Below are 16840 nucleotides of genomic sequence, written 5' to 3'. Positions count from 1 at the left end.
AAATAACTAAAGGGAAGTAAGTTGCTCTAAATCCATACGACATGTGTAATGGAGTACGCAAGAGTTATACAGAACCAATCTGCTAACACCTGAGAGATTAACAAGCTTTGAAATGAACAAGCGACTTTCATCCTCCAATTGGTTCATCCTCCAATTGGTTCATCCTCCAATTGGTTCATCCTCCAATTGGTTCATCCTCCGATTTGTTCATCCTCCAAAAGGAGATTGGTTCCGTATAACTCTGGCTTACTTCATGACACATGTGGTATGTATGCATTTAGACCGCTTACTTGCCTTTGGTTATTTGATCTCTAAATAGCACTCTGCCTCGTTTAGATTCATACATGTAGGTGTTATACTAGACAAGGCAATTGTGGCAAGACATTGCAGGCAAGACAACTTTATCAACCTGAACGGGGTTACAAACAGAAATTTGTCTTTAAAAGCACATGATTAAAAAAAAACAATACCCAAGACATCTCTTTTTGATTTTCTTTTTGACGTGACTTTGTAACTGTTTATAGCTTGAGAAAAACTGCTGCCCTACATGGCATGATGCCAACCGGCATCACGGACAGGAAGTAAGTAAACAGCTTGAGATAACTGAGGACAGAGATCGGGAGAATAGATACAATATTCAGAATATTCTGTTAAAAATGTTCTCAGGGTTTTGAAAAAAAGATAATCATGTTGTTAAATACAAACTTAATTTTATGGTACATGGTATTAGTGTACAATTTTGTTCCAGTATTTTTAGATTTCATCAGTTATGGATTAAACATTAGCACAATCGTGTTTTTGTCAGACATATGACACAATCATGTTTTTGTCAGACATATGACACAATCATGTTTTTGTCAGACACATGACACAATCATTTTTTTGTCAGACACATGACACAATCATGTTTTTGTCAGACATATGACACAATCATGTTTTTGTCAGACATAATTATGACACAATCATGTTTTTGTCAGACATATGACACAATCATGTTTTTGTCAGACATATGACACAATCATGTTTTTGTCAGACATATGACACAAATGAAATTCTCCTAAAATTGCTTTATGATACCACTTTTATGAAAGGACACCTGCAATAAAAGGACACCTCCTTTTGTCCCTATACTATAATGTTACTTTTATGAGAGGACGCTTCCACATAAGGACTGTTTCTACTTTCTTGGTCTTGAAATGTTACCAGTTGTAGTACTCTTACATTTATCATTAGGGGACATTGAATATAATTATTAAAACTAATGTATGAATCCAGCAGTTGTGGGCAAGTGTGTCAGCTATCAGATCACTGTCTGAATCCAGCAGTTGTGGGCAAAGTGTCAGCTATCAGATCACTGTATGAATCCAGCAGTTGTGGGCAAAGTGTCAGCTATCAGATCACTGTATCAATCCAGCAGTTGTGGGCAAAGTGTCAGCTATCAGATCACTGTCTGACGGGCGCAGTGGCGTAGTGCATAAGACATCGGCCTCCTTATCAAAAGGTCGTGAGTTCAAATCCCGGCTGCGGCCGCCTGGTGGGTTAAGGGTGGAGGTTTTTTTTTATCTCGCAGGTCAACTTATGTGCAGACCTGCTAGTGCATTTTCCCCATTCGTGTGTACACACAAACACGAGACCAAGCGGGCACAGAAAAGATCACGTAATCCATGTCTGAGTTCGATGGGTAATAGAAACACGAAAATACCTAGCATGCTTCTCCCGAAATCAGCGTATGCTGCCAGAATGGCAGGTTAAAAACGGTCAAAATCCACTCGTGCAAAAAGCATGAGTGAACGTGGGAGTTTAGCCCATAATGGAAGGAGAAGAAGAAGATGATGAAGATGAAGAAGATGAAGAAGATGACTGTCTGTTACTCACATCTCAGGGTTGATATGGTTGTTTCATTCCGTTATCCGTGGTTGTTTTGCTATAAGCACATTTCTGGTGGTTTTGTATTTTATGTGAAATGAAATACTGTTCAAAGAGAATTACTCAACCAAACGGCCAAAAAGAAGGAGCTTGAGATTGTCTTAGGTGAAAGGCGTTGACATTTTAATTGGTAAACAAGCTACGGTCCGCTTCCTTTGGCACACAAGTTCTCTGTAGTTGATGCTGTGTGACATTGACCTTCGCTCAAACTCTTTGTGATTCCGTCCAGTCACTAGCATGTTCTATGCACACATGCACGCACATGTTTAATGAGGGATGGGTGTTGTTTTATTTTGTATTGTTAGCCCTTAATTTCTCTTCGTGAATCACTTGACTGCTTTGGCTACAAAGAGTGAAAACCGTTTGCCGTAATTTTGAGAAAAGTGCAGTTAATTCTTTTTCAGTTGTTATTTGTTGCCTTATGTCTGGCGTTTATTGCTTGAGTTAAGACTGCAGTTTATTTATTGCGTTAAATCTTGATTTTATTCATTGCATTAAGTCTTGGGTTTATGTATTGGAGTATGTCATGGGACTATTTATTGCATAAAGTTTGGTTTTAAGTCTGGGCTTTATTTATTCAGTCTGTTTTCTTGTTTTTGTCTGCTTCTTTTTGTGCCTTATTAAGTTTGGGGTGAAGTTGTGAGGAAGCTGTATGTGTTGACCTGATTGTTAATTGTGAGGGTATGACGTGTGACTGTGAGATACAGCTGTGATGATGTTTGGTGAATGTGTACGATCAAAAGCAATACCTAACAGTGTGCACATAGAGACAATGTGATTAAACTGCAGTTTGTTTTTCTGTGAAACTATGAGTTTGTAATGCACTAATATGTTTCAATGTTGTAAAACAAAAATCAGTTCCAGTGAACTTTACTGTGGTTCGAAAGTTATTTTAAATGAGTTTCTGCACCAACAGTTTAATTAAATTGACCTCATTTGTAATTTGAATGTGATTGACGACATGAATAAGTTCAAGCATGGGACTTGTCCACCGAATGCAAATTTCCGCACATTTTTTTGTTGTTCCGCCGAAAAAGCAGAAGTGTCCGCCGAAAAAAAATGGGGGAGGCAAAAATGGGTCTAAAAACTGAATTTAATGGAAAACTTGGAGCAAAGATGACACCAAATTGCACCATTTGGGTTCTCTGGAGAACAAAATTCCGGGGGGGGATGGCATTCCCCCAGACCCCCTATAGTAAGGCTAGGCGCTTCGTGTTGTCGACTTTGTTATTACTTACAAATTTGCAGCCTTTTTTACAATTTTCAATTCCCATGCCTGAAGTTGTTACACACATCTTCCTCACTACCCTTTCTGTGATCTCTTATGTATATTGCAAGTTCTATTTGACCATTACATGAAGTCTCAAGCACAACATACAGACACTGTCAGAGATAGCTCCACTTGTAGCTCTTGTTTGTGCACAACCTACAGAGCGGAGTGTGGGTTAGACTCCTGGCATTCCCACATTGTCTTGCCAGGGTGGTGGGTTTTTTTGGTGTTTTTTTGAGGTGGTGGGGGGCAGTGTCTAAAGAAGCGAATCTGTGGTGGGGGGGCATTGTATATGTTTGAAGCTGAGTGCTTGAATTTGACCAATAGGTTAATCCCCCCCACACCCCTCCCCTCCCCAGATGTCCCCATTCCACCCCCACCCCTCCCCAGATGTCCCCATTCCACCCCCACCCCTCCCCAGATGTCCCCATTCCACCCCCACCCCTCCCCAGATGTCCCCATTCCAGCCCTCAACCCTACCACTTACACACACCCAGTAGGTTAACGATTTCCATTTTTTAAGATCCTGCTTTCTCGAATGTTATGTTTCGCACATATGCTGCCTAATCATGCCACTTGGATGTGACTTGTAATAACTTTCTTCAGCTGTCACACTTCATCTGCAAAACTTTCACATTATTGCGTTATTCACATTGTGAACACTCTTCTCAAAAATGGTTTGTGATGTCACAAAGACCAGTGGGAATGAAGGCCTAGGGTTAAGGTTCGGACCAATGGGAATGAAGAAACAAATGGGGGGGGGGTTCTGGGGGGCACTGTGTATGTTTGAAGCTGAGTGCCTGAATTTGACCCGTAATGTGATCAGTTTGTCAGAGTAAGTTTATTGAAAGGTAACATGTAGTGTGTGGTTATATGTGAACACGGTGGTGTTATCTCCCCTTGTTGAACAGACGCTGGAGACTTGGAGTGAATTAAAGCTACTGCAACCTGACATGTTGTAAGCTTTGTGTTCTAGTGTGTGTGTGTGTGTGTGGGGGGGGGGGGGTGACGTTTGTGCGTGCTTGGGTGTGTGTCTGTGTGACTCCCCTATGTAACACTACTCTTACTTTGTAAGACTAGGGAGAACGACTTCCAAATTCAGGACTCAAACTCAAACTTCCATTTCAACAATGTATTCATTTAACCTATTAATGTTACAATCACAGCACAGAGTCACGTACCCTGCTACTATTGCAGACTAAGTCCGACCCAGCCCTGACGGCCAGACAAAGCTGTGTGACTATTCTAAATGTACAGTCAAAACATCAAGCTGAAATTCTTAAAACTCCTACAAAATAGTCTAGTGGTACACATTCTAACGCCCCTACGCTAGATCATCTATTTAGTCCCTGAAATCTCTCTGTCTCTCTGCTCTCTAGTCTACATGATCTCTATGTTTCCTTTTCTATCACCGCCGAGCTTATTTATGGTGCCAGCCATCAGCGCTCTGGGTCCACGCCGAGTAGTCATGTGGGGCTTTAGTCAACGACCAGCACTTACATTTTTATTTTTTTTGAATATTTTTTTATTTTTTTTATTTTACTGTTGTAACAAAGTTCCTTGAAAATGTGGTTGACTTACAATGGACATTGAACCTTTCATATACAACAACTCTTGTTTTATTTTTTGTATTTGTTACTTTCCTTTTTCAAATATGTATGTGTTGTTGGAGTATGCGTTGGTGAGACATATAAACGCGTATAATCATCACAAATATGATGGCTTAATTCTCATCAAATACATGTGTGTGTCATCTGAGCATAAAACATCACATACCACCATACAATTCAACAAACATATCCATCTATTTTGTTCAGATTTCTCTGGAAAAGGAAGTATTCAAATACAAAAGCCTTTGAAAAAGTTAAACGAAATGTATTGTGCAATGTGGTGGAAGAAGGAGGTATTGAGATGACAAACGTCCACGATATGCAGACCTCCTTTTTACTCACAAGGGCAGAAAAACTTCAACAAAGAAAACATGAACCTTGGACAACGATTCCATTAAGTCTTCATCAGGTATTGGGAAGAAACTTATTTTGTTTTAAAGCAACAACAACGTTAAAACTGATCCAACATATTCGATCAAAAGAAGTTCTCGTAAAATGGATTCAAAATAAAGCATTGTTTTGTGAGAGAGGAAACGTTTTTGACGATCACTGTTTGTGGAACAATATACACTTGTAGATGTGGTTTGTACAAATAAAAGGTGTTTTTTTTTTAAATGGATAGAAGCGGATTTAAACGCTGTGAACGATATTTGGGTTAACGGAGATATGATCACTATTAACTGGCTGTGCGCAAAGACAGGATAATATGAGAGGGCAAATGGGCCCTCTGATAAAAGGGGGTCCTCAACGTCCTCACAGGAAATTTTCCTTTTAGGGACATGAGTTGATGATACACTAAAAGAAGAAAAGGAGGGAAAGAAAAGGGCAAGACCAAGCAAGCCCGACCGTGATAGGACCCCGGCCCCGCTCTCCATGAATAAGGGAGGGGGGTGGAGCAATGAGAAATATACGTTAAGATCCTTGTAAGAGGAATATTAATAACTTTTCCTTTATATGCGTTGACTTCCTAGGGGAAGGACCATTAAAAACATGGATTTTTAATTCAATTTTAGTTTCGTTAAGAAAAAGATAAAACTCGTCCTGTTAGAAGGTTTAAAAGTGACAACATTGTGAGAAAAATATAAAGAACATGCGCAAAACGTAATACTGATCTTCTATAGGGTAGTAACATTTGGACACATCATTTCATTGACGCACGCATGAATTGCTATGCGGCATTTGTTAATTTTGAATAGGATAAAAAGATCTATCTGCGTTGTCCGTCGACCTCCCCGCCACTACAATAGTCGCAGGGGAGACGACGTCACATTAGCAGTATTAACTGAGAGAGGAAACAGCTATCCAAATGGGCCCAAACGGAGCGCTCATTTAAGGAGGGCAAAATACGTAAGGGCGCCTAAAATGAGCGCTCAAGTTAAGGATTGATTGGCTGGTAAAAATAGTTATCAATTTCTGTAGATGCACGCGCATTTATTGCGCCCGCATGTTTGGATCGCGAGTCGGTAAAAAACTTGCAATGGAAACATTGTTGGAACGGAGACCATAGTCATTGCTTGCCACCATGGCTTCACGAGAACACAGTTTTAAAGACACCCCGGCTAGATGTAACACACACACACACACACACACACACATCAACCTCTCACTGATACACATACCCGCATATCCTACCTAAACCCCTCACTGATGTAGGGGAAGGGCTCCTAATATGGACCGCTTTTTGTTTCATGCTGATATATAACTAGCTTGTTTTCTTGCGAAGAAGTTTAATTTTGTGTTTGGTAGTCCTTCTCTCTTAGGTTAACTGTTATGCCTAATTAGAATAAAATAGCTTTGATAGACATTCAGCAAAAAATAAATACAGAAACGTTCACAAATGGTCCATTATAGCAGCATGGGCGCCTAATAGGGAAATGTGAAGAAGCCTTCACGAATCACAGTAAAAAGTCCCCTATGCTTCAAAATAACATGATACAACTTAGCGTGCAAGTCAGACTAATTCACATATGCTTTAGATTTATCTGTTTCGGGTTGATGAGAACATTATTTGAAGCACAACAGGAAACAAAAGAAACTGATTAAAAACAGAGTGAACATTGATGAAGTTTTCAGCTGCCAAAAAAAGAAGACTATTTGTAATATTTTTGTGAAAGCTCTAGGGCTAGTTATAGGTTATTTTCAGCGAACTTCTTAATGGATTAATAAAGATAGCCTTTAGCTTTTATTTTATTCGATTTGTTAAAGGTGTTCCGTACGTAGGCTACTCAGTTTGAGATGTTGCTATTATTGTTTGTTTGCAGTAGAAACTCGGTGTAAACACTGCTAAAATGTAACAAATACCGTCTCAGCTGTTATATATAAGCTAGCAATATCTGTGTGATAACAGCTTTGGCTGTGGAAACAAACTAGTCCGTGTTAGGCGTCAAATTTAGAGTGAACGCTGCCAAAAGTGCAACAAAAAAAGAAAAAGCCTAACGTTTTTGAAGTTTGTGTTTCTGCAACTGTTTTGACATGTGCAAGTTATCCAGAGAGGGTGAATACAGCGAATGAAATTGTTTTGAGCGCTCTAGCGCCGCTAGTTTGTCAGAACTGGAGGTGGTCCATATTAGGAGCCCGTCCCCTATATATTCATAAGCGCACATACACACATGCACACGCACAGACACATACAAACACACGCACATCACAATTGTCGAACCACGGCCATGAATAAGGCGCACTACACTGACAGTAAATAGATCAATAAGTATCAACACAAACGATCCCGTCTTCTTGGTCTTCTGGTGGAATTTTTTAATTTGTTTACAAACACTTTGAGATCACCGTTAGCCCTATATTATCTGTTATGGATTCTCAAATGGCAGAACATACAGACAGAGAAGAAAATGTAAGTTTTACGCCCTCACGGCAAAGCCATTAGGGGCATGTTACACGGGAAAACCCGGCTTTGTATGAAAAAAAAAACAAGAAGGGCAAAGCCCATACGACTCACATGCTTTACACATTTTTCCTACCAAAATCCATGTGACCTTGACCCAAGGACAAGGTCATCCAAGGTCACGCAACACAAAGCTGTTAATTCAAGACATAGGAAGTACAATGGTGCTTATTGGCTCTTTCTACCATGAGATATGGTCACTTTTAGTGGTTCACTACCTTATTTTGGTCACATTTCATAAGGGTCAAAGTGACCTTGACCTTGATCATATGTGACCAAATGTGTCTCATGATGAAAGCATAACATGTGCCCCACATAATTTTTAAGTTTGAAACAGTTATCTTCCATAGTTCAGGGTCAAGGTCACTTCAAAATATGTATACAATCCAACTTTGAAGAGCTCCTGTGACCTTGACCTTGAAGCAAGGTAAACCAAACTGGTATCAAAAGATGGGGCTTACTTTGCCCTATATATCATATATAGGTGAGGTATTGAATCTCAAAAACTTCAGAGAAAATGGGAAAAATGTGAAAAATAGCTGTTTTTTAGGCAACATTTATGGCCCCTGCGACCTTGACCTTGAAGCAAGGTCAAGATGCTATGTATGTTTTTTGGGGCCTTGTCATCATACACCATCTTGCCAAATTTGGTACTGATAGACTGAATAGTGTCCAAGAAATATCCAACGTTAAAGTTTTCCGGACGGACGTCCGGACGGACGGACGTCCGGACGGACGGACGGACGGACGACTCGGGTGAGTACATAGACTCACTTTTGCTTCGCATGTGAGTCAAAAAATGCAGGGGGGGGGGGGGGGGGGGATGTAGACAGCTAGCTGCCGGCTGCTAGAGGAGACCTGAAGTGGGCTAGGGACCGGGTTGGGTCGTCTTGGGTCAGTGCTGAAATGGTTACTTTGGCTGTTGGCCGAACGGACACCCGGGCTTCATATTTTTGCATGCATGTATTCGTGTTTCCAAGGCCTGAGGCTTTCGCTGTGACCCTGGGGTCTTTATCGTGCGCATGCGTGCACATGGGGGTGTTCGGACACCGAGGAGAGTCTGCACAAAGTTCGTCTGTGTCTACCACTCGGTGGTGACTTAATGTGGGTCTATGTAAGCAGATGCCAGCGCACGCAATCTGATGCAGAGTCAGGAGGCGGTTTGGTACAAGAGAACCTTAGAGGCCACAGCCTCGGCCGTCTAAGGGATCTGTGTGTCTGGAGGCACATTTGGTTTCTGAGGTTCAAGCGGAGCTGTTGCCTCTGCACCCAAGTTCCCGTGTCTGGAGGCGTTTTTGGTATGGAAGCAAACCTGTAGGTTGGGGCCTCTGCCTTTCAGGATGCCAGGGCTGAGGTGCACGAAGCCAAAGTGGGTGATAACCAATGGGAGATCTGCCCAAGTCGGTCCGCTCCCTCCCGGTCGGGGTGCACGAAGCTTTTTTCCCAGGGTTGCGTACCGAATGGGAGGCTCCCGTTTGGACCAGCTAGCTAGCAGCCCCACTCAAAGAAGTTGGCACCCAAAAAAATGGCGACCGCCTTTTTCGAAATGACGTTTTCGGAGATTTTACAAAAACAACGCCCAAACGAAAAGGTAGAATGGTGCCTTCCGTTCGATTTCAAGTCATGCTTTTCACATTTCCAAGCAAGATAACGAGTGCAGAAACGCCGCTGTTCGACTTTGAAATCTCGAATCGCAGACGACCTTCGCTTTCACAGTACAATCATAGCAGGTGAGGCAGTGTTACTCATTTCGATCAGCTCGTTTTCGTATTTTTTGTGCAGTACGATCATGTAGAATTATTGGAATCAAAGCAGGAATGACTAAGGCATGCAAATGCGTTGATTTTGTCGAAAGCTGTACAGTAGTTAGCTAGATTCTTTCTGTTGAGTTTGTTTGTATGACTGAATTTCGTCTTCAAAATCTTACCACTTCTGTGATTTTCATTGTTTGTTTAGCTCATCGGCAGGAAAATCGTCAGGCAAAATATCAATCAATCTGTTGAATGATAACGTTAAGATAAGGGATGTTCAAACATGTATCTGCTTGCAAACACAAGCGCAAGGCCAGATCTATCTGCTTCATTGACTGCCAGATTTTCATTGAATCTTCAAACTGACTCGTTTGCAGACTCTCAAATTAGATCCAGTGTTTGTATTCTTAGATTCATGATTGACCATTCAGGCTGTTTACGATGATGACGTTGTGTTTGTTTATGCTGATGCAATCTGCAGATCAAAGGGGACTGACCACAGGCTGACCCAGTGATCAATACAACTTGTGTTTACCACTCAACATTTCCTTCCACCTATAACTCAAGGGCAAAAATAAAGGTACATGCTTGTGGATTCATTATGCAATTCATGTCTGTGAAGATCAAGATAGTTGTGAGCTTTAACTGATTATGCTTATTAATATCAGCACCATCCTCACCCCATAACACTCTCATGTCCAACTAGCACTGTAACCAACCTTCAACCCTGCCCCCACCCCCCTATCCTTGCCCCCTCTCTGCATAATTATGTTCAATTTTTCAGAATGACCTTGTTATACTCGGGTGGCCGAGTGGTAACGCACTTGCGCTCGGAAGCGAGAGGTTGCGTGTTCAGGCCTGGGTCAGGCCGCAATTTTCTCCCCCCTTTCCTAACCTAGGTGGTGGGTTCGAGTGCTAGTCTTTCGGATGAGACGAAAAACCGAGGTCCCTTCGTGTACACTACATTGGGGTGTGCACGTTAAAGATCCCACGATTGACAAAAGGGTCTTTCCTGGCAAAATTGTATAGGCATAGATAAAAATGTCCACCAAATACCCGTGTGACTTGGAATAAAGTGTAAAAAAATTCCATCTCACACGGCATTAAGTCTCAGGGCTTGGAAACATGAATACACGCATGCAGGAAAAACAAAACAAAAAATGGGTAGCGCCGTATACTGTATGGCAGCTCGCTTTCCCCAGGGAGAAAGCAGCCCGAATTTCTGTGAGGTTACCCTCATGGACTATATAAAATCTTATCCTTATCCTTATCCTTATCACTCCAGTCACTAGCATGTTCTATGCACACATGCACGCACATGTTTAATGAGGGATGGGTGTTGTTTTATTTTGTATTGTTAGCCCTTAATTTCTCTTCGTGAATCACTTGACTGCTTTGGCTACAAAGAGTGAAAACCGTTTGCCGTAATTTTGAGAAAAGTGCAGTTAATTCTTTTTCAGTTGTTATTTGTTGCCTTATGTCTGGCGTTTATTGCTTGAGTTAAGACTGCAGTTTATTTATTGCGTTAAATCTTGATTTTATTCATTGCATTAAGTCTTGGGTTTATGTATTGGAGTATGTCATGGGACTATTTATTGCATAAAGTTTGGTTTTAAGTCTGGGCTTTATTTATTCAGTCTGTTTTCTTGTTTTTGTCTGCTTCTTTTTGTGCCTTATTAAGTTTGGGGTGAAGTTGTGAGGAAGCTGTATGTGTTGACCTGATTGTTAATTGTGAGGGTATGACGTGTGACTGTGAGATACAGCTGTGATGATGTTTGGTGAATGTGTACGATCAAAAGCAATACCTAACAGTGTGCACATAGAGACAATGTGATTAAACTGCAGTTTGTTTTTCTGTGAAACTATGAGTTTGTAATGCACTAATATGTTTCAATGTTGTAAAACAAAAATCAGTTCCAGTGAACTTTACTGTGGTTCGAAAGTTATTGAAATGAGTTTAAATTGACCTCATTTGTAATGTGAATGTGATTGACGACATGAATAAGTTCAAGCATGGGACTTGTCCACCGAATGCAAATTTCCGCACATTTTTTTGTTGTTCCGCCGAAAAAGCAGAAGTGTCCGCCGAAAAAAAATGGGGGAGGCAAAAATGGTTCTAAAAACTGAATTTAATGGCAAACTTGGAGCAAAGATGACACCAAATTGCACCATTTGGGTTCTCTGGAGAAAAAATTCCGGGGGGGGGATGGCATTCCCCCAGACCCCCTATAGTAAGGCTAGGCGCTTCGTGTTGTCGACTTTGTTATTACTTACAAATTTGCAGCCTTTTTTACAATTTTCAATTCCCATGCCTGAAGTTGTTACACACATCTTCCTCACTACCCTTTCTGTGATCTCTTATGTATATTGCAAGTTCTATTTGACCATTACATGAAGTCTCAAGCACAACATACAGACACTGTCAGAGATAGCTCCACTTGTAGCTCTTGTTTGTGCACAACCTACAGAGCGGAGTGTGGGTTAGACTCCTGGCATTCCCACATTGTCTTGCCAGGGTGGTGGGTTGTTTGTGCACAACCCACAGAGCGGAGTGAGGGTTAGACTCCTGGCATTCTCACGTTGTCTTGCCAGGGTGCTGGGTTGTTTGTGCACAACCTACAGAGCGGAGTGTGGGTTAGACTCCTGGCATTCCCACATTGTCTTGCCAGGGTGGTGGGTTTTTTTGGTGTTTTTTTGAGGTGGTGGGGGGCAGTGTCTAAAGAAGCGAATCTGTGGTGGGGGGGCATTGTATATGTTTGAAGCTGAGTGCTTGAATTTGACCAATAGGTTAATCCCCCCCACACCCCTCCCCTCCCCAGATGTCCCCATTCCACCCCCACCCCTCCCCAGATGTCCCCATTCCAGCCCTCAACCCTACCACTTACACACACCCAGTAGGTTAACGATTTCCATTTTTTAAGATCCTGCTTTCTCGAATGTTATGTTTCGCACATATGCTGCCTAATCATGCCACTTGGATGTGACTTGTAATAACTTTCTTCAGCTGTCACACTTCATCTGCAAAACTTTCACATTATTGCGTTATTCACATTGTGAACACTCTTCTCAAAAATGGTTTGTGATGTCACAAAGACCAGTGGGAATGAAGGCCTAGGGGTAAGGTTCGGACCAGTGGGAATGAAGAAACAAATGGAGGGGGGGGGGGGGGGGGTTCTGGGGGGCACTGTGTATGTTTGAAGCTGAGTGCCTGAATTTGACCCGTAATGTGATAAGTTTGTCAGAGTAAGTTTATTGAAAGGTAACATGTAGTGTGTGGTTATATGTGAACACGGTGGTGTTATCTCCCCTTGTTGAACAGACGCTGGAGACTTAGAGTGAATTAAAGCTACTGCAACCTGACATGTTGTAAGCTTTGTGTTCTAGTGTGTGTTAGTGTGTGTGTGTGTGGGGGGGGGGGGTGACGTTTGTGCGTGCTTGGGTGTGTGTCTGTGTGACTCCCCTATGTAACACTACTCTTACAAAGTACAGAACAACTACAGCGATCGGACCCCAGGCTGTGTGACCAGCATGCTGAAGACCCTCCAATGGGAACCACTTGCCGACAGAAGACTCGCCAACCGCCTCACTAAGATCAACAACGGCATAGTCGACATCAACAAGGCCGAGTTCTACACCTCCGGCGACAGCCGCACCAGAGGAGCCCAGAGACTGTTCCAGGAGAGGGCATCCCATCCTGTTCTCTTCAACTCCTTTTTCCCCCGAACACTGCGTCAGTGGAACAAGCTCGACCCTAAGACCACAGTTGCTCCTTCACTGGAGTCCTTCCAAACTGGTCTGGGTCGTACCCACGGACTTGCCTCGCTGACACAGTAACCCTGCAGCTCTTCGTGTAAATAGTTTTATACTTTTAACCATCTTCTCGGAGTTATTGGGTCACGCACCACCAGTAACCAATTACTCAGTACTCCGCCGCTGGACTACAGACGTTCGGATGAACCCAGTCCATACCAAGAAAGAAGAAGAAGAAGAAGACTAGGGAGAACGACTTCTAAATTCAGGACTCAAACTCAAACTTCCATTTCAACAATGTATTCATTTAACCTTTGAATGTTACAATCACAGCACAGAGTCACGTACCCTGCTACTATTGCAGACTAAGTCCGACCCAGCCCTGACGGCCAGACAAAGCTGTGTGACTATTCTAAATGTACAGTCAAAACATCAAGCTGAAATTCTTAAAACTCCTACAAAATAGTCTAGTGGTACACATTCTAACGCCCCTACGCTAGATCATCTATTTAGTCCCTGAAATCTCTCTGTCTCTCTGCTCTCTAGTCTACATGATCTCTATGTTTCCTTTTCTATCACCGCCGAGCTTATTTATGGTGCCAGACATCAGCGCTCTGGGTCCACGCCGAGTCGTCATGTGGGGCTTTAGTCAACGACCAGCACTTACATTGTTATTTTTTTAAAATATTTTTTTATTTTTTTTTATTTCACTGTTGTAACAAAGTTCCTTGAAAATGTGGTTGAGTTACAATGGACATTGAACCTTTCATATACAACAACTCTTGTTTTATTTTTTGTATTTGTTACTTTCCTTTTTCAAATATGTATGTGTTGTTGGAGTATGCGTTGGTGAGACATATAAACGCGTATAATCATCACAAATATGATGGCTTAATTCTCATCAAATACGTGTGTGTCATCTGAGCATAAAACATCACATACCACCATACAATTCAACAAACATATCCATCTATTTTGTTCAGATTTCTCTGGAAAAGGAAGTATTCAAATACAAAAGCCTTTGAAAAAGTTAAACGAAATGTATTGTGCAATGTGGTGGAAGAAGGAGGTATTGAGATGATAAACGTCCACGATATGCAGACCTCCTTTTTACTCACATGGGCAGAAAAACTTCAACAAAGAAAACATGAACCTTGGACAACGATTCCAAGGAAAAGTCCAAAGTTTTCAAGTATCTCCAAAAACTTGAAAATCGAATGCCAAATGTTACAAACATCTCTGGAAAAATATTGTAAAAATTGAAAAAAAATTGTTGTTGTTGTAGTTGAAGATTTAGTGTTGCGGGGCTAACCAAGACAAGTCGCCTGGGGTCAAGTAGTGGTCACGTGGTTTTCGGTGCACTGTGACGTCGGTGCACTGTGACGTCACAAGTTTTTGTGTTGATTCTACCTGACTATAGTACCAGCTTGATTTTCACACAGAAAAGTCACCACTGTATGCCCGAAAAGAATGCCTCGGTGGAGAGCAGCCGCAAACTGCAACAACTCGTCAATGTCCCCAGGCATTTCATAGCACACTTTCCCTCATAAAACTATGAGTCTCTTGTGGAAATGGAAGAGGTGTGTGCAGCACAAGCGTGCAGATTTCAAAGTGTCGGGCACTTTCTGGACACAAATTTCGCCATTTTTCTGCAGCACAAAAGTTGGCGTTTCATCCCTGAAACAAATGTTTTGACCACTGGCAGTGTCTTCCCTTCATAAAAGTCCGGAGAGGGCAGTATTACACGAGGCTGGTACAGTCGACGAGCCATCGAAACTCCGAGGCGACATACGAACAGCGGATTATCTCACAAGAAGGAATGCGTTGAAGGTCAGAGTACATGCTTTTATTTTCATGCATACACGTAAACATTGTTTTGCTGCGCAGCGAATACGAATTGGTGCAGAACAGTGTGTCTGGGTACGGCTGATATTCGCTGGAGTACAGATGCGCCACAGGCTAGATCTACAGAGTTACAGAACGGTCTGAGCTGAGCTTTGAGTGAGAGTAAAAAGTAGTCAGGGTTGAGGACACGTATTACAATGCGTGTGTCACGTTATCTATTCTATTCAGTCGCAAACAATCACGCCGTGGATCGTGTAACTCTGCATTTGCGCCACCGCAACTTTTTATCGCTTCACGCCGACGAAGAGGCAAGCTGCAAGGTAGGTCTCTCACAGAAAATGAAAATTTGTAGGACTTTCAGGCATCATCTAGATTCTTCATTAGTACATTTTAAAGAAGTATATACTCAAGGTCTAAGGTACGTGCTTTTTTAGTCGAAATGTCAGGTTTCGGCAGTTCTGAAGTCCGATTTCTGCTGGAATTGTAGCTGAAATTGCACGATTTGTCCCTTCCTTCGTAACTTCAACGAAACAGCACTAGTTGATGCATTCCCGTGATGATATCCTGTGAGCTAAACATGTCCTTTGTATTCTTGATGAATGCTGTTGCACAATTTTGTCTTTGGGTGACGCACGCGGCAAAAGAAAACACAAACAATTAGACTTCATGTTATACGCCACCGATGCTTGGTGTAATTCGCCACCGCAATTTCACGTCTTGGATGTTATTCGCCACCGCAACTGTCTAATGAATTGCATAATATGTTGAAGAGTTCAGTGATTCTGTCACTTCCATTTGAAAATATTGATTTGGAGTTGTTCAGTTCAGTGTATAGTTCAGCTTTTGTAGAACACGTTTCTGAGACGCACCTGGCGGCGTTTCACTCCCACATTCTTCGTCATTCTTCTTTCCCGAAAAACGTCACGTCTGTCAGAGGCGTTCTTTTCTCTTCCAGCGTCAAACTGATGAGTTTTTGTGTTGTCGCTGGTAATAGGAATGACTGAATTTTAGAATTATTTCACACACATAAACACCAACGAAGCTTAAGAATTTTAGAATTATGTGGTATTTGGCCCCACAATGTTTTTAACAGGAGCGTTCCAGGCCCAGTTTCAGACTCAAGTGACCGCAAATCAAACAGGAAGAGGTAGGTTCCATATTGTCAAACTTAGTGATTTCAGCCACTGAGTGTTTATTACAGTCATCGATGCATTTCCCACTTGTAAATATTATAAGATGTTTGATGGGTTGTTGACAGACCAGCTTTTTTGTCGTCCGAGGGGGAGCATATCGTCTTTTGTTTCATATTTATTGACCAAGGCCGAAGGCCGCGGTCAATAAATATGAAACAAAAGTCGATATGCCCTCCGAGGACCGACAAAAAAAGCTTGTCTGACAACAACCCATCAAACATCGTTTTTGTCATCATTTTGGTAGCGCGAAAATAATTGCATCATCAACAGAGGGAGCCATGAGTTGAAACGCGAGTTTGGTTTTGAAAATACCGTTTTTGGGGCCCCACCACGCTGTTGGAATCACTGAAGGCAGGCGCGAGAGTGAAGGCGCTACAAGTACAAGTGAAAGCGAGTCAAGGAGATCTGTGTATTAATTTGATGACATGTTGAGACAAGTATGTCAGGTTTGAGGAAGAAAAGTTCTGTAGGTTCCGACTAACTGAATGGTGTGTGAATCCAGCAGTACGCGTCTTCGACTTTGGGCCGACAGCGGCGTTTCATTGCAAAGAATGACCTACATTTTGCATTTGCTTGCGATGGGATTGCCCCGCTGT

General features: G+C 42.0%; 1 long non-coding RNA gene across 1 annotated transcript; it reads left to right on the top strand.

Annotated features, from left to right (window-relative positions):
- Window positions 1–9357: 9357 nt before the first annotated feature.
- Window positions 9358–11072, top strand: LOC138948308 (uncharacterized). The gene is made up of 2 exons (XR_011449968.1): window positions 9358–9435; window positions 9938–11072. It is a non-coding gene; the product is annotated as an uncharacterized lncRNA (long non-coding RNA).
- The last annotated feature ends 5768 nt before the right edge of the window (window positions 11073–16840 follow it).

The sequence above is a fragment of the Littorina saxatilis genome, linkage group LG15, assembly GCF_037325665.1.
Source record: "Littorina saxatilis isolate snail1 linkage group LG15, US_GU_Lsax_2.0, whole genome shotgun sequence".
Taxonomy (NCBI): Eukaryota; Metazoa; Mollusca; class Gastropoda; order Littorinimorpha; family Littorinidae; genus Littorina; species Littorina saxatilis.
This window is presented reverse-complemented; position numbering and strand designations above follow the sequence as displayed.